The sequence below is a fragment of the Vulpes vulpes genome, chromosome 11 (assembly GCF_048418805.1).
Source record: "Vulpes vulpes isolate BD-2025 chromosome 11, VulVul3, whole genome shotgun sequence".
Lineage (NCBI taxonomy): Eukaryota > Metazoa > Chordata > Mammalia > Carnivora > Canidae > Vulpes > Vulpes vulpes.
In genome coordinates, this window is record NC_132790.1 from 97,000,436 (window position 1) to 97,028,045 (window position 27,610).

The window sequence follows — 27,610 nt, forward strand, 5'->3', positions numbered from 1 at the left end:
GGGACATCAGGCTGCTCTTAAGCACTTTTCATGAAATGCATTATTTTTTACCTTATAATATTGTTGTGTACGTTCAAGTCAACTCTAAGATCTGTGACTAGAAGAACCACATCTAATTTTTTGTTCCCCTGTAGCACGCAGCAAGGTCTACTTCAAATGGTTGCTAATTACAAATGAATGTCCTACAGACCAAATTTGAATTCAATGCTCCTCTTTACTGTGCATAATTGAGCTACCTTCTGTTCTCTCATTACTTTTATAAGTAATGCTATCTTATATGAAGAATAGAGTGTGAATACACAAGCACGTGTGCCAGACGCCATTGCCCCATCCCTTATATTTTCCCCTATATCTTTGAGCATAGTTTTAAGAGATGCTTAAAATCTGTGTTATTAGTTTCAAACTTCAGTCATATCAAAGTTGATCTCCATTGATTGCCTTTTATCTTGAGTATGGGCTACAATTTCCTGTTTTTTTTTTCATATGTAATAATTTTAGAATGTATTCTGGACATTTTGAGTAATATATTGTAGAGTCTCTGGATTCTCATGTAGTCCATTGAAGAGTACAAATATTTTGTTTCATGGCTGAAGTCAAACTCCAAACTCTGCAATCTCATTCCAGTTATCGTAGCCCTAACCGAGCTGCTTAGAATCTATGTAGCACATCCATAGTTCAGAGGTCGGTAGGGTATATACAAGGTGTATGGTTCCCTTTCTGTGGCTCTTTCTTCTCCAGGATCCTTTTCTTCATTTTCTAGTTGCTGAGTTCACTCTGAACTTGCCCTTTGCTTTCTCATTGCCAGATAGACTGTGGGGTTCTTTCTGAATTTTAGCAATCCTGCATGGCCTTATAAGGACCTGCACCCAGGATAAAATTACTTTAAAATGTAACTGGGAATGTCATTCAATGCCTTTTACTTCTGCCAGGTATTGGTCCCCTTCTTGAGCCTTATTTTGTTCACTTTCTAGTGTCTTTATATAGTTAGTTGTATATACATGTTACTTGTTGGAGATGTTCTTTGCAAGAAGCGTGTTTTGATAGGAGTTACTAGGCCATTACCAGAGCATAAAATTTCCCCCCCTTTGAAGTTAATGAACTTAACTAGATAAAATAACTCTATATCCTAAATGGTTTAGATTCCCACTCATAGCTTCTAAATATTAAGGGCTTACTTCATCTTGACCATCATTTGGCTTTAGTTTCCGCATTCAATCATGCTTTTTCTCTTTTCCTTTGTACCAGTTTTGGTTTTAAACCTAACCTCTGCAGTCATTTTCAACAAAAAAAGTAGTTAAAAAATAATTTTCCTGAAAACAAATAGCATTCACTGCTCATCGTTCCACCTTTTGTTGGTCTCCATACCTCCCTCAGTTTAAATTCCCACTCCATGCTTTGTGAAGGATAAATATGCCCGACTTGGAGAGAGTGGTACTAAGAATATCTGAGTATTCCAGTGATCTTAACAAACAACTCTTTTAAAAGGAATGGGTGATGGTGTTAAGGAGGGTACTTGTTTGATGAGCACTGGGTGCTATATGCAAGTGATGAATCACTAAATTCTACTCCTAAAACTAATATTACACTATAAGTTAACTAACTAGAATTTTAAATAAAAACTTGAAACACTGAAAAAAAGTAAGACCATTCCTAAAGGAAACTCTTGTCTCAAATCCAAAGGGAATTGAATATTTTTCATTTTCCAGATATACTTCTCATTTTCCTATGAGAAATGTTTGAAACATTTTCTCGTCCATTGTTATAGGAAAGGGGGTATATAGGGAAACATCTTCTCCTGGAGAATTTTTTCCACTAAGCAATTCTCTGTGACACCACCACCACCTGAGTATCCTATAACTTAACTCAATTCTGATACTATTAGAGAAGATAGATATACCTATATATCTACAGATCTATATCTATCTACCATCACGTGAAAGAGATTCTCCTTTATTTCCCTACAAAAATGTAGAAGAGGCCTCAGGTTTTCCAGTTGTCATATCTCTGATTAGATTCATATGTTTAAATTAGTGGCAATACCCCACTTCGGTCTTGAGTTCAAGCTCACTTTGCAATCCAGGCTTACCAGTAACAAATCAGGTGCTTTGATCTCTATTTGCTATGGATTCCTGCAGGGATCCTCTATTATTCAGAACTCTAAATGAGATTGGTCAGGATTGAGTCACCAAATCCCATCGTAAACCATCATACCAGTTATAGTAATAGCAAACACTTAGGTTGCACTTAAAATATGCCAGACATGGTTTGCTCTAGCACTTTATATATTTAATTCATTCAACTGTTGCCAAACACTATGAAGATTTCAGATGAATAAACCAAGGCACAGAGAGTTTAATAGTCACACAGCCAGTAAATGGTGTGTCTGCACTTCAGAGACCATGGTCTTTACTTCCATACACTAGGCTACAACTGCATAGAAGAACTTCATGGTCATTTTCAGATTCTATATAAGGATGTTTATTTTATACTTAATCACATCGTTTGATCCCAGTGTCATCTTAGAACAGAACTTGAAAGAAGACAACTCCAGGATGATGTGAGAATGAGTTTTAGAATAGGCTCTTGAGTCAGTCACATTGTATTTACACATGCAGGATATTGGACTCATTTGCAATCTTGAATTTAACCATGTGGTATGAAATCCATGGATAATGTTTTCACAAGATAGAATAAGCTTGACAATATGTAACATATCAGAATAGAAATTTCTATATATAATGACCAGGTGTACAAGGTTTAGAGGTAGCTGGCTCCTTTAGCAATGCAATGTTAAGTCCCATAACCCAGAATCTTGTGATTATGTTTTAGTGAGATTCCCAGATAGAATCATTAAGTCATGTTCATACTTTGTCTAAATTTTAATAATATGGACAATATTTTATTAGAAAATTACTCAGGACACCTGGGTTGCTCAGTGGTTAAGCATCTGCCTTTGGCTTAGGGTGTGATCCCAGAGTCTTGGGATCCTGCAGGGAGCCTGCTTCTCCCACTGCCTGTCTCTGTCTCTCTCTCTATATCTCTCATGAGTAAATAAATAAAATATTTTTTAAAAAATTACTCTGATAACTTTCTATGGAAAGTAACAATGTATTCAAATACAAAATTTGCTCTCATTCTATAAAACATAGAATTAGGTTTATAAACTCTTGCTGTGAATATATGGACTTGACTTGATCCCTAAAGATAGTAAATTATAGCTTTTCCATGTCACCTTTAAATCTATGTAGACCAATACTTGAAATACACAATATTATACTGATTCATAAAGAAGATGACCAAGGAATTCTCTGTAGAAAATAATTGCTGTGTCTTGGTAACTCATTAGATCCCTCAAGAGCCTTGCCATATTGGTTGTATTATTGTTTCCAATACTGTTGTGGAAACAGGCTTTAAGAAATTAACTAGGGCCAGTGTCAGAATTGGCTTTGAAACTTACATCTGACTTCAAAGAAACATGAACTCTCCAGGACAATCTCTGTTAAGAAGTCCAAGTGATCACCCAAGTTTTAACCCATGAAGGTATTTTTAAAAAGCTATTTACAAACCATTATGGAACATTATTTTCAATAAGAAAACACTGACATGAGGAGGGGAGATTTTTAATTTCCTCTTCCTCAAAATGTTGGTTTCTTCATTTGAGATTTAACTTTTAAGAATTCAGAGAGTTTGAAATTAATTTAATGAAAGGTAATTTCAGAGCTTTCCATTCAAAACATACCAAGTTAAGATATATAAAAGTGCATGTTTTAAAAGTTCCCATTCAAATTAATTTGTAGAAAATTTTAAAATTACTATCATGGGGGAAAAGATGAGGGGATTCATTCTTTTTTTTTTTTTTTTTTTTTTTGAGGGGATTCATTCTTAAAGTCAACAGTTGCTGAAACAGCTCTCAGCTTGCGTGCATTACATTGTACCCACTTCCTGTGGTTTTAACGATCAAAAATGAAGTAGTAACTATTATGGTGTGTTTAAAAATTGTAGAAAATCCTACAAGTTATCATGTGTGCGTTAGAAACTATTACCTCAATTTTAGCTTCAAGTTGTCTGCAATGAGGACAAAGACTCTTACTCCGTGAACCATGGGGCGGGGCAGCATGCATTTTGTGTCTGTGAAGGGTTCCACGGGGGAAGAACTCAGTGAATACAGGTGAATGAAGCCAATTCTTTTTCTGGACAAGGCCTTTGACATGAGAAATAGGTGATTCTGAGTGCAGTACAATTTGGATCACTTAGGTTTGTTTTTGTTTTTGCTTAAGTCTCACGTAGTCATGTCTGAGTTCTGTGGAGAAGAGTGGATATAAGTTAATTGAAAAAGAGTGGTTCCGTTAAAATCTTTGTAAAACATTGGGGCACAAGTGGAATAGCTTTGTGAGCAACACCCCCTACCAACACCCACACCCATTACCCAAAACTTCCACATAGTAGAAGGTAAATATAAAGAAGATTCCCCCATCTGTAAACTTGGAACATCGGGCTATTTTGAAACTTGAATAATAGTATAACATCTATTGGCAATGATGGTGGTTTCCATTAGAGCTTATGATGCGAGATCTAAGTGGAAGTACATATCAGAAGCAAAGTGGTTAATCAGATCTGAGTTCAGCAATCCCAGCAGGATGCCATGAGAAAGAATCTGCCAGAAGAGGAGAAGGAAGTATAAGCATATTTATGATCCTAAATGAGACATTTCCCAGTGGTCTTACATCAATACACACCTGGGCAGGATTTCAGACATGTTGAGTTAGTGGAGCATAAGTAAGACAAAGCACTGGTAAATATGACTCTATTCATCCTCTCAAATTGGTGGACCTGGAGGAAGTCTTGACATACCCATATAAATGTGTTAGATAGAGAGATAAATATATACATATATAATAGCTTTAACCAGAAAATTCATCATCAAATTGGTTTGTTTCTATGTCATATTTTCTCATTAAACTTTTGTTTATACTGGAGATTGATGATACAAAATAAACTGAGTTTGCCCTTGGTTTTAGATACATTCAAAATTGAGTGATGATTTAGTTGGGTGATTCAGTTGGTTGGGCAACCAGTTCTTGATTTCAACTAGAGATCTTAGGGTCATGGGATCAGGCCTGGTGTTGGGCTCTGCCCTAAGCGGGGAGTCTGATTGAGATTCTCTCTCCATCTCCCTCTGTCCCCCACCCCGATGTCCCTCTCTCTTAAATAAATAAATAAATCTTAAAAAACTAAAATACATTCAAAATAAAAATAAAAATCATATTATGAAAACAGGCAGAATGATGTGGCAACTTGCCACTTCTATTAATAAATATACTTATTCAACAAATTGCATAAATATTCAACAAATAGTCACCAAATCCCCAGTATTTGCCAGAAATTTTGTCATTGTTAAGCTACGAACAACAAATGTTCCCTCCCTTCAATGAGCTCATGATCTTAATAGGAAAAACAGATGTATAAACAGACATGCATAATGTGGTCAGGGCAAAATCAGAGGTATGCCCAAATTGCAAAAAGTGCTTGGAGGAGAAGTCCTAATTTTGTCTTTGTAGTTTAGAAAATGATCTGAAGGTGCTGCTAATTCTGCTGAGGGCTGACATGGGAATGAGCAGGGCTACAGAGCAGGACGCTGAGGTATGAAGGCAAAGGCCCAGAAGGCAGACGTTGGCAGGCAAACTCAGTGAGGGAGCAATTCTTGAGTAAGTGTGCACTTTCAGCTAAGATAATGGGTAGCAGAGACCCCATACACATAGGCAGTGCTATTCAGCTTGTAATGCAGACTACATGGAACCATTAAGAACTCTCAGACTAAGACTTTTCTCCAAGTCTCTTGGGGAGACTGAAGCAAAGACAGAAAATAAAATTTACCAAACAGTTAAATCATGAATTTGACAGACCTTGTCCTACTCTTCTTTCTATCACTCCTCTGCAAGCTCTGTCCCTTATATTCTAGCCAATTGTTAAATACTGTGGTTTTTGGCTCCCTCTTCTTTTTTACTCTTTCCCCACCTCCAGAAAAATTTATTCTCATCTATTGATTTATGTCTTATCTCTGAGCTTGCATGGATTCCAATGCTAGCTAGGCAGCTAGAAGGTTGATTTTATTTTCAAATCTTCTTTCAAGATTTTATAGATATCCTGTCAGTAAAGAAACACATTTTAGAAATAATAGTACTGTTAATTATGGTGTCAAATAAGAGAGAACGTCACACTTTAGCTCTTTATAGTAGTGGTCCTCAAGTTACATAAAAAAAGGGGCTTGAGATTAGCATCATCTATAAATCTCTCAAGCTGTTCTTTCCAAGTCCCTGAAAATTCCTGAAAATGTTCATACCCCTTTTGAGGTGGTGGAATCACTTTGAATGTCTGTTCATTTCCAAAAGACCTCCGGTATGCAGCCTCCAAATGGTAAGTGCCAAAATATAGAAATATCTACCTTTTATCAATTATAGCAAGCAACTTCACCTTGTTACTGGGTTCCTTTGTAGAGGTCAAAGACAAAATATTCAGTATAAAAGATAATTTTTTCTTTATTGGTGTAGGTGCAATCATCACTAACATATTTTTAGCAATAGTTTCTAATCTTTTCACTAATTATTGTTTATAATCACAAAAAGATAGGTGTTTGTTTTGGTCTTGTAACTCCTCTTTAGCAAGCACCTGTTACTCTGAACTGTAATTTCTGAATTATAGTTAAGAATAGATATTCGGAAATCTCATGTTTTAGTTTAGACAGTGTTTAAATATTTTAAGATATTGTTAAATCAGTCTGACACAAACAGTTCAAGCTAAATAAATAAGAGATATATCCAGTTTCAGGCTTACTAATATTTTCAAAGTTATGGGCAATCAAGAGGCATAGGCCCAACAAGGAGAGCTCCAGAACTTCGCAAACACCTTTCCAGGTCTGTCCTTCTCTCCTTGGACAAGCTCTCTGACGCAAAACAATAGATAAGGTATCTAAGAAAGCTACAGGACACTTTAGCATTTAGATTCTGATAGATTGATGTTTTATAGCTTATGTGACATCCCATAGGAAACCATACTTCATAGAGCCAGATTCTAGCTTTATTTATCAATATATCAATCATAAACCATAGATATTCTGCCAGAAAGTATCCCATTATTCCACAGATAAGATCTCTCTAAAAAATATCATGCCTATTTTTCAGGAGGTCCAGTTACCATGTTTACAAAACCAGACCAGGTCATCTCTAGCTTTTTTCCTTCCGAGATCCCTCTCCACTCTCCAAAATAGGAAACAAATGGATTACCGGTAGCTGCTTGAAATCTTTACTTCCCAGTTCCCACTAGGTGGTTTGAAAAAGAATTGTGGAGACCCCCAACTGTTATTTTTAAACTCATTTTCAGTACACTCCGGTTTCATCAGTTACCATTTGTAAATATCATCAAAACTCAGAAAGGAGGAATACCCACCATCTGCTTCGAGATGGATGGACCTGGAGGGTATCATGCTGAGTGAAGTAAGTCAATAGAAGAAGGACAATCATTATATGGTTTCACTCATATGGGGAATATAAGAAATAGTGAAAGGGATTATTGAAGAAAGGAGGGAAAATGAGTGGGAAAAATTAGGGTGACAAACCATGAGAGATTCCTAACTCTGGGAAACGAACAAGGGGTAGTGGAAGGGGAGGTGGGTGGGGGGTTGGGGTGACTGCTGAGGGGCACTGAGGGGGGCCCTTGGTGGCATGAGCACTGGGTGTTATACTATATGTTGGCAAATCAAACTTCAGTAAAAAATATATTAAAAAACTCTCCTCAGTTATTAATAAATATAATTTTTATGCCTGTATCACATACATATTCAAGTGAGAGTCAAAAGCACAATTTATTTTCAAATGAACATTATGTAAATGATTTCTACTAGACAAAATACTCCTAACTCTAAATATTTTATTTTGTTAGAATACTGGATCATTTTTATAATTCTCATATTGTCATTTAGGGAATTATGTCACAGATTCAATGAGTTGGAAAGAAATATCAGCTCTAAATGTCTAATAATTAGGAAAGCACTATTCATAAAACCTCCAAATTTTTTCAACTCTGCTTTTTCGCATTTTTGGAAAGTACACCAAGTTTTTGAAGAGTAATAAGGATGAAGCTCATTAAATGATATCCACAGGGCTTATGTGAGCTTAAGGTACATTATAAGTTATAGATAACATGTCTTAAAATTTGGATGAATAAAATGAGGAACTAAATAATTTCTATATTATCACATCATGAAACAAAACTGTGAAGTGATTGAATGATCTTGGGAAGAGAAGGAAAAGAGTTTGTAATTAGGCAGCAATTTGGTTATGTAGAATATGGGTTGAAAAGAGGGATCAGAATTTTATTTTTTGTTTCATTTAATAATTGTGATATGCTTAAGAGGAAATGATCATTTATCTTCCCAGATAACTCAATAATCACTAAATAGGTGATTGTGGATATATCTTGTTTATAGAATTGAGATGGTTTTATTGTGAAACATTAGCCATATATATTAGCATGTATTACCCAAAGTTTCTCAGAAATAATAAAACTACATAGTTTGTGGTCTCATTTTTCACAATTCAGAATTACTTCATTTTTAAGAAATTCACTCCCTAAGATTGTATTCAAAACTATTTGTATATCTAAGAATGTTTAGCAAATGTTTGCTCACAATACTATGATCTATAAATAATGATGAAAAGGCATTGGGTATTTGTTTTTCAATCATCCTGAAATTTTTAACTTTTGATTTTGGAGCGAAAAGTAAACTCATAATAAATAAATAATAGTAAAATGAACTCCCAATGTTCTCATCAAATAACTTTAATATATACAAACACATGGAAGATCTTGTTTTATCTGTACCTTCACCCTTATTATTTTGAAGTAAATGCCAGGCATCACATCATTTAATCATTTAATCCCATTAATGTTTAATGTTTATTCCTAAAAGATGAGTTTATTTTTAAAATAATCCTAAGTATATGGTAGAATGAGTTATTGTTTTCATGTCTTCACTTCTCTTCTGTTATAGACTTAAATGCCCTTGATCTTTCCTTGTGGCTTTGCTATTCCTCCCCTGTGGACAGAGTTTATGTCCCCACCTGTGGATATTGAACTCGGTCAGGAAGATAGTTCATACTGTTAGTGACATGACATGACACCAGCAGAGACTACATAGAGCATAGGGCTATGTGATTAAGTTTGGCCTGTGTGCTCCTGCCATCTGCCATTAGAAGAACATGTAATCTAAGGAGACTGAGAAACTCATGGAACACAGGCTGAAGTAGTCACCCAGACAATGCAAAAATTAGAGGGAAAGACAAACACATACTTGTTAAGATTTGAGATTTATTTTTATTTATTTTTTTTTAATTTTTTTTTTAATTAATTTTTATTGGTGTTCAGTTTACCAACATACAGAAAAACACCCAGTGCTCATCCCGTCAAGTGTCCACCTCAGTGCCCGTCACCCATTCCCCTCCAACGCCCGCCCTCCTCCCCCCTTCCACCACCCCTAGTTCGTTTCCCCGAGTTAGGAGTCTTTATGTTCTGTCTCCCTTCCTGATATTTCCCAACATTTCTTCTCCCTTCCTTTATATTCCCTTTCACTATTATTTATATTTAGATAGAATTATTGCATCTGAAATGTCTTAATATTTCTCCAATATCATATATTAAATATTCAATTTTAAAATACCTAATTCTATGAAAAATGTGACATATAATATAAAATGTATAAAGTATATATATAATAAATGTATAATGTGTGTATATGTATGTGCAATGGAGTGTATGTGTGTAAACCAAATTCTTTTTCAGCTTTTCACATTAAAATTAAACATTATACTTGGTTAATGTCTCAAATCTCTAGGCATCTTTTTCATTTATTTTATTGTTATTTACTTGTTGAATAAATTATGTTGTCTTCCCTCTAGATTTTGCTGTGGTCTGAATTTTGCTGATTACATCACTGTGACGCTCACTTAGCATGTTCCTCTGGCTACTGAATTTCTTATAAATTGAATTTTGAATCTGGAGGCTTACTCAGTTTCATGCTCACCTTTGTTTGGTTGCTTTCATAGGGCAACTTCATAGATGCTGTTGTGTTTTTTTGTCAAGAGACACATAATGTCTGGTTCTCTCCACTTCATAATGTTAGAAATCATTAACAGTGAATGAATTGATTCATGAATTATTTGGGGAATTGAAATGTGATATCTTAAATCTGATATTCCTTATTTACTTATTAACTGTAATGCTTCTATAAGGAGGCATTTTACATATCTACTATTCCCCAGGGGTAACCAAATGTAGAAGAGAAAGGATAAATGCTTGTTCTTTTCCTTTATTTAGCAGTTTTTAAAATAATAAGCTGGGTCCTTAACATTCTCCAATGTTGACAATATTAAACTCATGGATTTAAACTGTGTGATATGTTTAAACTTATATCTTTGTGGTCAAGTTGTTCCCTCTTTGGACATTTGGCCGCAGAGAAATTACTCAGGTAGGCTCCTAAGTGTTTTGGCATGACTTTTTTGGTGTTTTGGTAGTTTCCTTTCTATTTGGTATGCTCATCTTATATGGTTCTTATTACCGAAATCAGCCACTTATTAAGGAACTCTCATTCCTCTTAGTGAGATGTAATATTTCAATATGAGTGCTAATTGTGTATTTCTTCTATATTGCTCATTTTTCTAGGAATTTTAGTGAATAGGATCTTTTAAGATGAAATATAAAGAAAAAAGTTAAGATAAAATATAACATGAGTTTGTACTATCTTCTTTTTCCTGTGCTGAGAATCCTGATTCCCAATCCAAAAAAGGGATGATAAATTAACAATATCATGTAATTTTCTCATTTGTTTTTTTCTAGCTTACATGTAAGTCTCAGAATGTCAATATCAACCCTACCACAAATAATATTCTTTTAAAAATTATTTTAAGATTCATATTTCATTTTCCAGTTATTTTTGTCCTTAGAATATACCTACTAAAGATGTATATCTATGACTATATTTTAAAGTCAGTTGGAATAATGTGTAGTTATATCGACAACTGGATATACTTTCATTATTTGTTTGCAATACAAATATGCATGCTAGATAGACTCCCAGGATGGGCTCCATCAGTTCTTTCCTTACTGGTCATATGTGCCACTCTCCTTTTGGGAGGTGGAATTTATTTCCCCACACATTGAATCTGGGTTGGTCTTATGATTTTTTTGACCAGTAGAATGTAGCAGAAATGATTTCCTGGGATTTCTGAACCCAGGACTTAGGATAACTGACAGCTCTTGCTTTCTGCTTTCTTCTTAGGTCTTCTTGGAACCCAGTCCTCAGGCTTGAGAAAGTCTAAAAAGCATTGATGATAGACCCATGTGGAGAAGAAGAATCAAGACCCCTGGTGAGAGGCCCAGCTAAGCTCCCTGCAAATGGTAGGCAATAACATGAATGAAATAATTTTGGACCCTCTAGGTCTTCCAGCACCCCAGATTTAGAGCCTGCTATTTTGTGTTTTTTTTTTTTTTTTGTAATGAAAATTTAAAAATTCTCCTATATTTCCTGAGATGTCCTGGCTCTGCCCACTTACACCCACTTACTTTATCTGGAACTTCTCTTTTCTTTACTTCAGTTGACATTGTTCTTTTCAGTTTGGATTCTATGCCCAGAAGTTAGTTTCCCATCATTGTTGGCCTTTATCCTAGAAGATAGTTTCAATTGATTAATTTTGAAAATTCGTAAGACTGAATTGTTTGAGCAACCTCACACCTGACCATGGACCCCTGTGCCAAGATGTAAAATTTAAAAATCTAACCTCCCCACCTAGTTGCTACTGCTGATTCTCAGATTGGCTCTTCATACCTTTGATGGGTGATTACTTGGCAATTTGGGGGTTCTCGTGTTTTCAGATCTATCAGACACCTCATTGCTTCCATCTACTTCTTCCCACTCCACTATTGTCATCATTTCCCCAGTTGTATTGGGGGGGTTGGTTGTGGGGATACTCGGCCTCTAGTTTTGTTGTAGTTGTTTGATAAGGAATTTTGGTTTTGTTATCCTAGTTGCTTTATCTGTTTTTATGGAAGCAAATTACAGAGATGACACCATTCTTGCTATTGTAAATGTTAAATCAATTCATACCTCAAGTGACGAAAATGCAACATAGAAGAGGATTTAAAAGGAAATCAGAGAGATCTAAATTATAATTTTATTTTTGCCACTTATTAGCTATGTGAACTTGCAAAAGTTTTTAGTATCACTAAGCCTTAATTTGCTCTTCTAAAATGGAGATACAAATGGCTTTCTGCCTTATAGTATTATTGTAATGTTATTGTAATGAAGTTAGTGCATGATGTATCTAACACTTAAAACAGCAAACAACATAAAATAAACATTCTGCAGCTTTCACCACATTTATTACTTATAAGTGATTTCAAATGTCTTATGAGACTCTTAAAATTTAGCATTAGATCACATCTAGGAATAGTACAGAAAAAGATAAATAATTATTTCACTCTCTTCCACATGCTGGTACATTGAACACTTTCATCAAAGAAGGTCTAGAATAGCAGCAGAAACATTGTATGTAAAATAGTAATTATTAGGATGATTATTGTTATTATTGAGCACCTATGTTGTGCCTAGTGTTATGTATGCATCTATTCATACATTTAATCCCAAATGCAACCTTTAAAGTAGGATATTTCCTCTCCCATCTCTATGAGGCAGATTCCTCTGTGAGAGGAATCTGATAAACTGCCAGGTTAAGCACATGGAAATTTATTGTCCCCTTAGTCAGATACCTTATACAAGCTTATACAAAGGAAGGAATTCAGCTTCAAGAAAAGAGGAACTTGGTATTTTGCAGAAAAGAGTAGATTTGGGTGCTATTTGCAAATATTCAAAAAATTTTCATAAGGAGGAGGGATTAGATTTAGTCTGAGACACTTTACAGGACAGAACTTATCCAGTGTTTAGTTCCAGACAAGGACAAACTTCCTATCCTATGAGTATCTGAAAATTGGATGGGCTTCCTTGCGATGTGTTGTGTTCCCCTCATTGGCTATGCTTTGTGTTGTTAGAGATGCTGTAAAAAGTGTGCATATCCTAAATGGACCTGGATGACCCTGGATTCCCTCCTACTTAGAGAGGCTATGACTATAAGTACTGTTCCAAGCATAACAGAATCCTGGAAAAGAATTAATCCCAACCTTCAGGCACCTGAGGTTAGTTTAGACAGTCATACAAAACAAAACAAACAAAACACCAAAACCAACACGACCCCCTCCCCAAACAGTCTCTAGTGTATACTGAAACCACACTCTCTTTTGATCAAATTGCCTCTGTTCAGAGTTCTTTTAAACCATTTAAAATTATACAGATGTAATATCATCTAACATTTAGAGTGTTTAATATTTGTAGAACCTAATGATTCTAATAGCTCCACCTGAATTAAATCATTTAATCTTCCTAACAAATTCATAAAGTAGATATAATTATTTTACAGGTGAGGACATCAAGGCACATCAAGGGTAAATAACCTGTCATGGGTTAAAAAGTGAGTAAATAAAGGAGAAAAGATTTGAACCTAAATAGTCTGACTCCAGTATCCACAATCTTCGTAGGCAATGGAAGTGATGATGATAATAATAGAATTAATATTAGCTACCAAGAAACAAATGTTTTCTGATTTTGTGGAGCTAAATCTTATACCACGCTCATGATACTCATCAATTTTAATCTTATCCATAACTCTAGGAAGTACAGCTGAGGGGACTAAGCCATAGTACAGTTAATGTATCTTGTTTCCACAAATTGTAAATGGGTGAAGGATTTGAGTTTAGGAGTGTGTAATTCTAAAATCTCTGCCCTGGGGTGTCTGGGTGGCTCACTTGGCTGGGCTCCAACTTTTGATTTTGGCTCAGGTCATGAACTCAGGGTCGTGAGAAGGAGCCCAGAGTCTAGCTCCACGTGCTGTATGGAGTTGGCTTGTCCCTCTCCGTCTGCTTCTTCCCCTACCTCTTGCTTGCTTGCTCTCTCTCTCTCAAATAACTAACTAAAAAAAATATAAATAAATAAATAAATAAATAAATAAATAAATAAATAAAATCTTTAAAAAAATAAAATCTCTGCCCTTAAACACTGTACTTTCCATATACTTTTGTGCTGTAGTCTACCCACCCCATTGATTATTTTCTTTTGGTGTGATTCAACTCTTTTTTTTTTTTTTTTTGATTCTATTTGTTTGTTTGAGAGAGTGAGTGAGAGAAAGAGCACGAGCAGATGCAGAGGGAGATGGACAAGTAGACTCCTGACTGAGCAAGGAGCCTGACAAGGGGCTTGATCATGACCGGAGCCAATGGTAGATGCTTAACCGACTGAGCCACCCAGGCACCCCTAAACTCTATTTCTCTCTCTCTCTGCTAGAAAAACCTACCTTCAAGATATCCATTCGTGCCAGTATGACAAACAGGCAGCTCCAAAGCAAATCAGCACATATGGATAAGGAGATGACTCTGCTTCATGGGCTTACTCACACCATCGTGCTCAGGTTCTCTTTTAAGCAGCCTTGTATCAGTTACTATGTGGCACCACCTTTTAGGGAGAGCTATTTTCATTTACTAGAGTTCAAAACTCTTACCTGAAGGACATCTAAGACGATGTGAGATTTTAGGCATGAATTAATTTCCTATTTTATTTTCCAGTATCATAGAATTTATAACAGGTTAACATTTAGTTTATTATATGTAAATCTAGCTCAGACTAGAAAATCACTTTTCACCTTTTCTTTAATACAACTTGATGATATTTATGTCCTATCATTTTTTCTTTACATCATTAGCACTTTGCTTTTAATAGCCAATGCTTAGTCAAATTGATTTAATGATTCACTGTCCAGATGTTGGATTTCATGAAAAATAGTAAAAGAAAATAGAGCTCTCATTTCTCTCCTAGTGTAATTTCAGGGGCTAAGGTGCTGATGACTACATGTAAAATGTGCAGAGTCTCTTAGAGACTCTGGTGACCAGGACAACCATTACCACTATGGTAGCCACGCTAAGTACATTAATAAGGAGTAGTGCTGATAAGACTTTCTGTTTTACCTTTTAATAGTTGTCTTTTAACAAAAGTGATGTTGAGGGATGCCTGGGTGGCTCAGTTGCTTGAGCGTCTGGCTCTTGATCTAAGCTCAGGTCTTGATCTCAGGGTGTTGAGTTTAAGCCCTGCACTGAGCTCCACACTGGTCATGGAGCCTATTTAAAAAAAATGGGGTTGAATAATAATCTGTTGTTAACAGAAGCTTTCTTCCTGATTTTCTTTGCTACATTAACTCTTCAAGGTCATGACTAATGATTTTCTCATGACCCTGAGTTTCCTGAATTTGTTTACTCAGGGCAACTGAACAGGTCATTTTTATACATATCTTAGAGTCTCAATAATGAAAACTGTCTCATTTGACAGTATCAAAGGTTATGAATGAAACTGATAAGGAATATAAAAAACATGAATATATAAACACACTTCTACCATCTGTGCTACTAGATGAAGTGATGTCACAGGCAATGCTATTCAAAGTGGAACACAAATGAAATTTGAATCACATGACATTTTACAACAGATTTTCCTTCGTTGGAAATGCTTTAGTCCAATATTAAAATTAATTTGCATTCTTTAAAAACAAACAGATTGGCATAAGCAATAGTATATTATACTGGAAAAGGAGAAGAAATTGCTTTGGGATTCATAATTTATCCTGAATAACACTCACACACACACACACACACACACACACACACACACCGCATCTTGTGAAAAATTAAGAGTTGTTTTATTTCTTTTTGTTAGTTTATATATCACATATCTTAATTTCTACATAGTTACATAAGTCCAATCTATCAACCTTAAAACAGCCAGTTATTTTACCAGCAAAATGGATTTATTTGGGGATAAGCAGGGGAATTGCAACTGGGGACATGCAAGCTCTGACAAACCATACGCAACTCTGAAGATCAAAGGAGAGCAACATTATAGAGAAAGGGAGAAAGTTGGGAGGGGCTGCTTTGTAAAAAAATGTCTATTGGAAGAAAGCAAGAGTTCAGAGTAGTGATGGTTTTCCATTGGCTGAGTTATAATACTTTCTTATTGGCTGAGTTTGTTGCTGGATAAGGAGAAATTCTTCCCTCCTTTTGCTGGAGTAAAAAGAAGGCTTCTTCTCTTTGGAAATGCAAGGTATAGTCTCTTCCTACTGGAATCTACAATTCTGCAATTAAGGAGGAGGCATGGTGGAGGGTGAGCCTTTTGGCTTCTGAACTCCATTTTAGATGAGGTTTTCTTTGAACAATTTCACAAAACTAAATCAATTGTAACATACATTAAAAATCCCATTTGTAGGAACCATACCAATAACAGTGAATCACAGACTGGGGCTCAGATTCTAGATAGAAGCCAAGTCACAGTATTAAAGGAAACATGAGGGTTGGGAAATCTAATAAGGGTCAGCAACCAAAAGCAAGCACTTTATTATGAGTCAGGGAGTACTATCACTTCAGTAAGCACCCCAGGAATCAGAGAACAGGAAGAGGTCAGACAACTCCTATATAGGGTGTGAGGGTGTTAACCTGAAATCCTTGCTAGGTCAGATATACCTACATAGCCAGAGGCAAGTGATTAAATCTCTCTCAGGCTCATATTCCTCAGATTAAATAGGGATCACAACACTGCTTTGCAGGTCATTCCGAAAATTTAGCGACTAAGTGAATATCAAGTGCCAGACACATCATCGAAACTCAATAATGGTTATTTTCTGGTTATTTTCTCTAACCAAGATCAAAACAGAAGAAGCAAAATAAGTACAAATTGAGATAGTAACTTGTACTTCATCAATGTATCATAGGGTAATCTACAATCTCTAGATTATTCATAACTACTTATGTTCAACTCAAATAACTGGGTTGCTCACAGATCTTGTGTTCTCTAGGAGAAGAATTTCAATAGCGAGGCCTGGTGGAGGGTGAAGCCTATGAAGGAAATGGATATGCCTTGTCAATTCTGTACTTTGTTTTCACTAGCTGACAGCCTGTTCACAACTCCAGGAGGCAGTGCTGTTAGTCAAGGATGAGGTTCCTCTATTTTTTTTTTTTAAGATTTTATTTATTTCCTTGAGAGAGGGCAAGAGTGAGAGTGAGAATGAGAGCAAGAAAGAGAGAGCAGAGGAGAAGCAGACTTCCCACTGAGCAGAGAGTCCCACTCAAGGCCTGAGAAATTCTCACTGAGATAAGTTCACAGACTTTATCAGAACAAGTCTAGATATGACTCCTGCTATCTACTGACTTAATCAGGAACAAGGCCTCTGCAGCTGTAACAGAAACTTCCTCTTATAGATAAAAATTTGCAGATTCAGCCCCAGCCCTAGGTCCAGCCTCAAACCCAGAGCTCCCTGAGGAATAGACCACACCCGGGCCCCAATCCTAGACCAAGTCTTATACCTAGGCCCAGAGCTAATCCAGAACCAGGCATAATCTAAACCCTGGTTTAGGATTAGGCTTTGTTCTGGCACCAGCTTCAGGTCCCAAGTCTAAACTAAGATCTAGACCCAGGTCCAGGCCCAGCTCACACCTAGCTAGTGACCCAGCCACAGACTCACTACAGACCCACTACGAAAAACTGTGGTTTTGTGAGCCTGGCCACCCAGAGTATATCGTTGATATCACTCTTGTGGCACTGATTCTGTTTGGCTTTATTTATTATACAGAGCTCTAGGATCAATGGAGGTGGAGAGGCAGGCTGAAATCTCCCATTCCCATATACAAATGAACCTCTAAGGTTTAGTCCTGTGTCCTATAAGGCTCTCTTTCCTAGTGACAGGTTGAATTTCTGTCTCTTTTGACTGAGAAAACTACCTTTAAATCCTCATGCTTTCCTCTTTTTAAGATTGCTAATCTGAAAGTTTGGTAATCTTTGCAATTTAGGAATTTTCTCCTTAAGTACCCTTTTCTTCTCATAACTCTGGCTCTTGCGGTAGTAGGATTCATGACTTAAACTTAAGGTTGATTTCTTATTTATACAATAAGGACTTTTTAAAACCATATGTAGGAACCAACTGACAATTTGTTTTTACCTCTATATATTTTCTATAGCAATAAATGCCCAGAATCCATTACTGGGGCATTGAGCCCATTTGAGAACGTGGTAGAAAGTTTCAGATATCACCCCAATGTTCATTCCACTACATTTTTTCCCTCTATTCCCTTTTAAATACTATTTACTTTAGTCGACATTTAGTACTTTCTTAGAATTTGGAAACTACTGTCTTTGTCCAGAATCCATTTCTGCAAAACATCTCCATGACTAGGCAAGATTTTGTGGATCTTTGAAAGATTTCTCACCTTTATCCACTGGAGGTCACTGTGTATTTATGTAGAAGGCCTATGAGATTTTTCTTTTCCTTTGGGTAAGTCGTCAATTCCAGATTGTTTTCATTCCCATTCCCTTTACTTTTCTTGAAGGGATGACATAAATTATTTTTTAGATAGTATTCAGTCCACATTGGCCTATACAGAAGGGTAAATGTGTTTACTTCTTTTCCTTACTTTTTCTCTGTCTTATGCTGGGGTTTACTGCTATTTGTCCATCAACCTCAAGCCTACTTACACTCACTATCGCAGCACCCTCATGCCCTCTACTTTCCCTCTGCCTTGTCTAAGGTCACTTCCCATCCTGCTTATCCCACTTGTTAAGGTCTGTTCAAATTCCTAATCAGCTTTCTTCTCCCCCTTCTCAAGAACATGGAAAACTCTTCTGCACTAGTTCAAAACTGTGAGAGACTTAAGCTAAGATATCTGTGGCCATCTCTGATCAAACGTCTCTGATTCTATTCTTTTATTGCTACACAATGATGACTTTGGTTGGGAATAGTACACTGAGGGGACTTTGAGACTTGCACTTCCTTAGGCTCCATAGAAAACTTTTCTCCTCTGACCCCAAATCCTTACTGAATCCAACTGCACTCTGCATTTACCCCATTCAGAGTTTGGCTAAACTAAGGGTAGGACAATATGCCATGTCAGTCACCTGTTTCCAGATCTAGCCCCTTTCCCTCAGATGATACTTTTCCTACTCACATGTTAAACTTCATCTTCTTTTGTGTGGGAAAATACTCTTATCTCAACACACATTTTTCCCTCAAGTTTATTCTTCAGACTTCATGATCAGCAGTCTCCAGAGGCTTAGACTTTTGCACTTTAAAAGTCCTCCATAATCTCAAAAAACTTGGCTCTTTTAAGGCTTGGCTTTTGAAATGCCTGGCTCATTGGAGTTTTAAGATAACTCTTCAGGAACTCAATTGATTTCCCCTTTCTCATCTGCATTTGACCTCCTCTGAGAGATTGAAAACCATTTAATAATGGGTGGAAATGTAGGCAGCAACTAGGAAGTGCAGGAGAAAAAAATGGTTATTTTTTCCAGATTATATCCCACAACAAGAATAAAACAGAGTCAGGTATTTGGTAGCTGATGAAAAAGTGACTAGTTTCACTATTCCTCAAATCACTAAATAAGGCATCTGCCTCATTCCTAAGATCTCTTTTCCTCTCAATAAGAGTCGAATGGTCATCTCTTTCCGGTAGACAGAAAACAGAATATTTTTTCCTATTAGATGGCCATATATACTAATCAAAATTCCTAAGGTTATAAGTAAATAAATTAAAAGCAATACTAATAAAAGAAAAGAAAAAAATCAATGTACATTCTAAATTCTACAATTAAAAAAACCACCATGTCCTACCACGTCCTAGAGTTTGTGTGATCTTGGGGTTAGCAGACTGCTGCAAAAGCCACTGCATGCAGAAAATATGGTCTCTCTTGAGATGTGGTCTTCTTCCTACTGTCTGCCAATATCATATATTTATCAGTTTTTAATACTCTTGTCTACAGTATTCTAAACCATATGTGTGGCTGTCTATCTCCTGTGGTGCTACTCCCAGCCATCAGCCAGAACAACAAAAACTATATTGATTTTGTGTTAGAGTAAAAGCTAAGTTGCTATCACAAAGGATCTAAGCAATACTATGATTCAAAGAAATTTACTTTTTTTTTCTTCTCATGTGATAATCAAACAGAAACAGGACAAGACATGTAGGTAACTCTGCTCCACGAGGTCATTCAGGGACACAGGTTTCTATGATCCCATTGCTCTGCATTTCTTGTGATTTTACCCACATCTGGATGGACAAATATCATTCACACCCCCTACATTCATGTTGTAACTTGCAGGAAGGAAAGAAGGTAGAGTACCAAGGTCTTCCTTTTTAAGAACAAAGCACACAACACTTCTACTCCTTTCCATTGGCTAGAATTCAGTCCCATCCTCAATCTTGGGTATAAGACGAGACATATAGTCTTTAGTTGGTCACCAAAGACAGCCAAAACTGAGGATATTTTATCACTAAAAAAGATAGGGGATATTTACTGTAATGGAACCAATAATATTTTTGAGATCAGCTGTTGGTATTAACAACTAAAACCCAAAAGCATCCTTCCTGTTCCATTCAGCAAGAAAGAGTCTTTTTTTTTTAATCTTTATTTATTTATGATAGTCACAGAGAGAGAGGCAGAGACATAGGCAGAGGGAGAAGCAGGCTCCATGCACCAGGGCCCCGACGTGGGATTCGATCCTGGGTCTCCAGGATCGCGCCTTGGGCCAAAGGCAGGCGCTAAACCGCTGCGCCACCCAGGGATCCCAAGAAAGAGTCTTAATCAGAGAAAACTCTAGTGCAGTTATTTCTCAACCTTGACACTATTGATAATTTGGACCAGATAATTCCTTTTTGTAGATAGGTGGGGAGTGAGGCTGTCCTGGCATCTTTAGCAGCATATCTGGCCTCTACCAACCAGATAGTAGTAGCCACCCCAACTCAGTGATGACAAACAAAAATATCTCCAGATATTGCTGCATATGCCCTGGGAGACAAACTACTTGTGACTAAGAACCACTATTCTAGCTGTAACATGCTATCTCAGAGATCTCTTCTTTTAATGCATATTCCTCCTTGTTTTCAAATAAGCTATCCTTGAATGTCAGAATTTTCAATAGGAGTCGTTATTTCTATTGTGTCATCATTTTCACTTAGTTAACAAATATCTATTAAGCACTATACTATATTAAGCACAATACTATACTAACTAAATTATAGACCTCATGCTGTTTGTTGGGTAAATATGGATATGAATTAGGAAATATGTCCTCAGAGTTGCATAGTCTTATCAAGAAGATAATATCCATAAACTATTACATAGGTTAAGAGATAAATAACAGTAATAATACATTATAGAAAGTGAGACATACTCTCATTTTATCATCTTTAGAATGTGCCTGCTGTCTGCAGAGCTGAGATGGCAATTTTTATTTTGTTGCTGTCAGGATGACTGAGTTATCACCTGAACTTTGTGTTTTCTCCACATGAAGACCTTAAAATGTCCTTCTATAACCTTCCAGAGATTGGTCTCATTACTTCAGATGTTTCTCCTTCTGTTAGAAACTGACTTAGAAAAAGGAAAATGATGTGATTGCCTGAAGATCTACTTAAGAGTGTAGTACTTCATATTTTTAGGATCCTTTGGTTGCAAGTAACAGATTCGTAAAAGTACTTCAGGCAAAATAGAGAAACTTATCAAAAGGTTACAGAGTTATTTCTATCTTATTACTTCCATCTTCCCAGAGGAAGGAAGTACATTCAGATTTTATGAGAAATCTTTCTAGTGTTCTATCTATAAAGGCTGGTAGAAGACTGGTTTTGCCAGCTTTCATCAAGTTCAGCATGGATAAATCTAGTGTTTATCTTAAGAATAAGGAGACAATATGTATCTACTCCTGAACTTTGAAACTTGAGCTGTAATTGTAACAGAACATAAAAATTGCCATAAAATATGTTTTCCTTACTAGTCTATTTATTTCACTAGAATGCATTGATCTTTAAAATCTAAAATAAAATCCTTTCATTTAGTAAAAAGATAATTCTTGTAACTGGTGATGCAAATGTTAACTATTATAAGAAACTTTAATTTCCATTTTACTTTTTATCACTTAAAAACCTATTGATATGCTCCCACTAATATTATATAACTTGTTAGATGAGTAAGTGGGGCTAGTACAAAATTTATACTGAAGAAGATTTACATCAAAAATAAACCAAAGAATTTACACCAAAGTGCAGTTTATTAAAGATCTATTCTCTTTGAGGTATCCCAGTTTCTGAGTTTTTCTCTTCTCTCCTTGATGTTTACACCTTGTAGAGTTAGATTTTGGAGGTATAGTAGACATGAAATCATCCTTTTCTACTCTGCCCCACTCGCCCTTAATAAATCTGCTAAATTCCTCTGATCAGAGAATCTGCTTCCAGAGAAACTTCTAAATGGGCAAAAATCACAAAACTCCATATCCTTGGCCACAGCAGATGGAACTAAGATTTGATATTTAATATCAATTTCTTTCTCAAATGAAGTTCTTGGAGTAGTAGATCAAATAAGGATAATAATCATATATTTAAAATGTTTGTTATGTGGTTAGCAAAGAAAACAATTTCAGGCTACAGGATAGAGCACAGTAAGAGAGTTCTTAGGAGACCAGGCATATGCTCCTGGTGTCCAAGAGCATATGTGAATGTAATGGCTTAAGCAGCTTCTTACCCAGGAGACTAAGTAGACAAAAAGCTTGCTGAATTAGTCCATATTGGCAAAGATTTAAAAGGAAGTAACAGCAGTGTAGCCTTCACTAGCCTGGCAAGGTCATGTCAGTTTTCTATTAGTCAAGGGATGTTAAGTTTGAGCCATTTCTCCAACCCCCAGTCCAGAGGGCCTTGATCTAGATAAAATGCCCCAGGAGTAAGTTGGAGCTGTGATATGGTTGGAAAAAGCCTACTGGAAAGCACAAGAACACACTAGAAAACTAGAGTGGGGCCATTCCTATAGGTCCTCCAAAGAACTCATTCTTGCATCCATACAGGTCACTATTAGGAGACCTGCCACCTAATAGATGGAAAGCTAGGGACTGCAGCAGGATGAGTTATGCAAAAAAAAATCCTTCTTTCTCCTAATCCCATCTCTCCACCATTTGATTCTGGAGGTATCTGAAGCAAAAGAGGAAAGAGATTATAGTCATAAATAAGAAAAGGCTGTGAATTAGAGTTTTCAGTGACATTTTCATTTAGGTTGGTCTATAATTTTAATACTAAAAAGTGATAGTATGTTCTAACAACAGAATATGGCTATACTTACCCACATGATCGTTGAGACTGACACATGTCAGAAGACCCAAAGAAGTCATTTTCAACAGCTTAGGCTAGTGTTTCCAAATGAGAGGAGTCTGAAGTTTAGACAATTTTGATTTCAGTGACTCCTTCTAGAGTTCATGCAATAGATGGAGAGAATAATAGGAAAGCTATCTGATAGGAATGTAGTATTCTCTAGAATGAGAATTGGTTGTTGGAAAGCAGTACAGTATAGAACATTGCTATGAGATACTTGACCCTTAATGGAATATGGTTAAAAAACCATCAGAACTTGTTAAAAACGCTGTAGCCATCACAGTACTAAGTTATGGAATCCAAATGAGACTTGAGAAATCTAGAAAGATTAAAAATAGATATTGACTGTAATATACTAAACAAATGGACTAAATCTCAATATGCCTGGGTGTTAGTAGACCCTGGGTTTTCTAGCAGAGGCAGTGGTTCTCACTGCTAAAGAATGGCTATTATGAGGCTGAAGGAGATGAGAATTTAGTACTAATTTGTCCAGAGGGAATTTTTTACTGTCTGAAAGAGCACATCCTCAGGACTTCTTGAGATACCATCAACCTACCATTGACTTATGTGGAATAGCATTTTAAGGTGTTGAAATATTTAGATAATATGATTGTATTTGGAAAGACTTTGGGGAGATGAAAACTGAACCCTTAGTGTTAGACTATCTCAAGGAAGCAGAATAGGAAATGTTCCCTAAAAAGTGTTAGTTCTGCTAGGCCTAGATCTATGTTAATTATAGAGCAGTCATGGTCTCTCATCAGCGGAAATTTTGTTCTATCTGCTACCTTCTATCCAGTAGATTTAGAGAAGTAAAGACACATTGAAAGACAGCTTGTGTTTAAAGCTGTCAACCAAAGATTGCACCTGGATCCCACATCTCTCAGTGATTTGACTTGTGAGCATTTGGTTAGCACTAAGCTCCCTCCAATCTGTAGGATGATGCCCACAGCAGCTGTGTGAGAGAGAGGATTGACCCAATCACCTCCAGCAAAACCTGGAACAAGGATTCTAAACCCTAGACCAGTGATTTTCACTGGTTATGAGAACCACCTGGAGAGGTTTTTTTTTTTTTTTTTAAAGCAGAATTTCTAATTCAAGTGATGTTTTTCGTCTGTATTGTCCCCAGGTAACTTTAATATTTTGTCAGGGTTGAGAACCTCTGTCTTAATCAAAATATCTCCATTTGAATTCTACTAATTTTAATAAGCATTACATCATAATTGATTCTGACTCATAGGCCTTATGAATGGTATTATAGTTTTAAAAATAATTAGATAAAGTAAACTGTGGCATTTGCTAGCCTATAGCTAAAAGCTCAACTCCCCATTCATAAATTACACTTTTATTTTGGACTGAAGTGGGCTACACGGGTAAATTTAAGGTGTATATGTTTGGAGGGTCTCTCAAGAGTAGACTGGCAACAATGCTTTTACTTCTCAATTATGTCATTTCTTGCCCTAAACTGGATGGGATGATACTGTAAGGTTAGTTGGCCACAAGAGTGTGATTTAATTACTGGTTAGTGACCAGGGTTCAGCCAGAGAAGGCAAATGTTCTGTAAGGCAGTCTTCATCCTCACACCGCTGATACCCTCAGTATATAAATTGGATGGGCCTCTTAAAGCTGGGGTGGGCAGAGTCATGATTGAAAATCTGGGGCTTTCACCAAAGATTGTACCAATAGCAGCTGAGAAATAGACATTTAAATCTAGTCTCTCTGTAGATGGAAACAAAGGACTGAAAAAGAGGCCCCTTGAGAAGTTTTGGACACAGAGGAAAGTGAAATAAGAAATAGGGCCACTGCTGACAGGGTAGCTCTATTATGAAAATCCTAAATAAAATAAAATAAAATAAAATAAAATAAAATAAAATAAAATAAAATTATGAAAATCCTAGTCTAAGGATGGGAGAAATGATTATTCATGGTATGTGACATCGTGTGCTGCTGTCTAGCACTTGGGTTATGGAAGCAGTTGGTTTTGCTTTAGGAATACTGCTCCCTTGTGCTGAGAGCGATGCATGATGACTTCAGGGCTCTAAGGAGGAAACACGCCAGAGCCTGTCAGAAGACATGATTTGGCTTCACTATGGCAGAAGATGTTTACGTAAAATGTGACTTCCCCTGAGAAAAATATGACCCAGCAAGTCAGCCTATCTAGAAAAGCCACCACAACGCATAATCAGGATGCACTGATTTTCTGTCTTTAGTACCAGAAAGACAAAAATCTGGACAATGTTTTCCAAGTTATGAACAACTTTATGATTTCTATGGCCAGGAAATCCAACCTGAAATTTCCCCACCCCATTCAAGGGAGGTGGGTTGTTCTGTTTTGTTTTGTTTTAGGTCATCAATATGGGAGTATTTTTACTTGGTGAAGATGTAAATGTCCCTATCATTCCCAAAGGGATCCACAACCAAAGACATTTAATAAAATTTTATTAATCATATTAGGAACTCTCCAATGGGAACAAAAAGACAACAGATTTCCAAGTCAAGACATCCAATGTCACTAAGAATGTTACCCCTGGATACCTTCTCTGTCCTTTAATGGACCCATCAGAGCCTGATACCCATCTATGGTCTCATTGTAGACCACTTCTCCTACACTGAAGGGGAAACTAAAAAAGACTTGTCTAATGGATCTCATACCAATTCATCATAGCAATGAGATAGAAAAAATTCAAGATGCCCCATGTAAAGCCTTACCACAGAGTTGAAGTTTAGATAGACATAAAATAATTTATGCTTGGAATTGAACCCCATGTCTGAAAGTACATCGGTTGTGATTTCATCCTATATATATACAGTAGAGCCAGAAACTAAGAAATAAGGGGTGGGTTTATTTAAGGGGATCTTAGAAGCAATCTACCAATCATGAGGCTTCACGAAGAAGCACCACAACCCCATTCTCTCCTGCAGGCTCAGGAAACACACATAAAACCCGCGACAAAACTTTATTATCACTCATCTAACTTTGAAAAATTGTCTGCTTGTGTTAGTTTCTAACTGTGAGCTCCCCAGGACTGTGGGGCTGTCTTAATAATTTGCCCAAAGGTAGAACTTATTACTGGTTCCAAACGAAGTAGATGCTCAAGATATTTGTTGGATATGTCTTCTCGCCTATTGATGAAGGCATTAATATCTTTACAAAGTTGGGACTATTTAAACTGTTTCTCAGATAGATAGTTTCAATATCTCCAGCTTTGGGTAAAATTTCGTCATTGTAAATGATGTGGCTGGGCATTATATTGGCTTTTTTTTTTTCCTGTCTCTATTTCTGCTGTGCTTCTTCAGCAGGAAGCCTGAGAACAAAATAGCAGAGGGCAAGAACTTGTAATTTCCAAATCAAAGCTGAACACTATCCAGAACTTGCATAGGAAGGACCAAAAACTGAAGTATTAACCCTTAGCTTCCCACCCACCTAGGCCGTATCAAAGAATTGAGGTCCAAAAAGTCAGAGAGTTAGAGGAACGATTGATATATTGACAATTATCTGGAGGAAGAGGAGCTTGCTGGAATACACAGAGAGCCTAGATGGGATCACTGTTGTTGAGGAACACAGTAGAACCATCTGACTCATGCCTGGGAAGAAATCTCCAGGGAGAGGTTGGCTGAGATGGCTTGTGGCCCTAGCATAGAGATTTACCATAGCTGTACCCCCAGCAAGTGCTTGCTTTCCTGGAGGCATTGGCTTGGGGTCTTTATTCTTGGGGTTCAGCCCAAGGGGGTTTCTGCTGTGGATATAATCTGACTAGAGAGAGGCTCAGACGAGATTATAAATTCTCAGTTGAAGAAGAGGCCACACTACCTTGCAATAGATGTGCACTTTGGAGGGACTCAATCAGTACTAGCTTTGTACTAACTTTTGGGTTCCAAAGAAAAGTGAAAATGCAGGGTCTCTCATTAAAAATAATTAAAAATTTGAACGTGGTAAGGACGGAGCATTAAGCCAGCCACAAGGCCTTTCTAAACATGCGTCCTGGGACTTCCATGGGTCTCACACTCATGAAGCTGGCCATTTCAGTAGGATAATCAGTTTCCAAAAGCTCCCAAAAGTTGCTTCTAGAGAAACAGGCAGAGGTAAATTTCCACCACAGGTGGAGATGAACAATGTCAGATTACAGAGAAATCCATGAAGGAGACATCCCCTGCTTTTTACCTCTCTTCCAACCCTGCAGGAGTCAAGAGGCTGCCTTGTGAATGGGAAGATGAGCGGAAACGAGGAAACCAACCTGAATGGTTATGACTACCCCACCACTGCTCCTCAGTGCAGGCTCCTAGTGGGAAGCAGACAAGC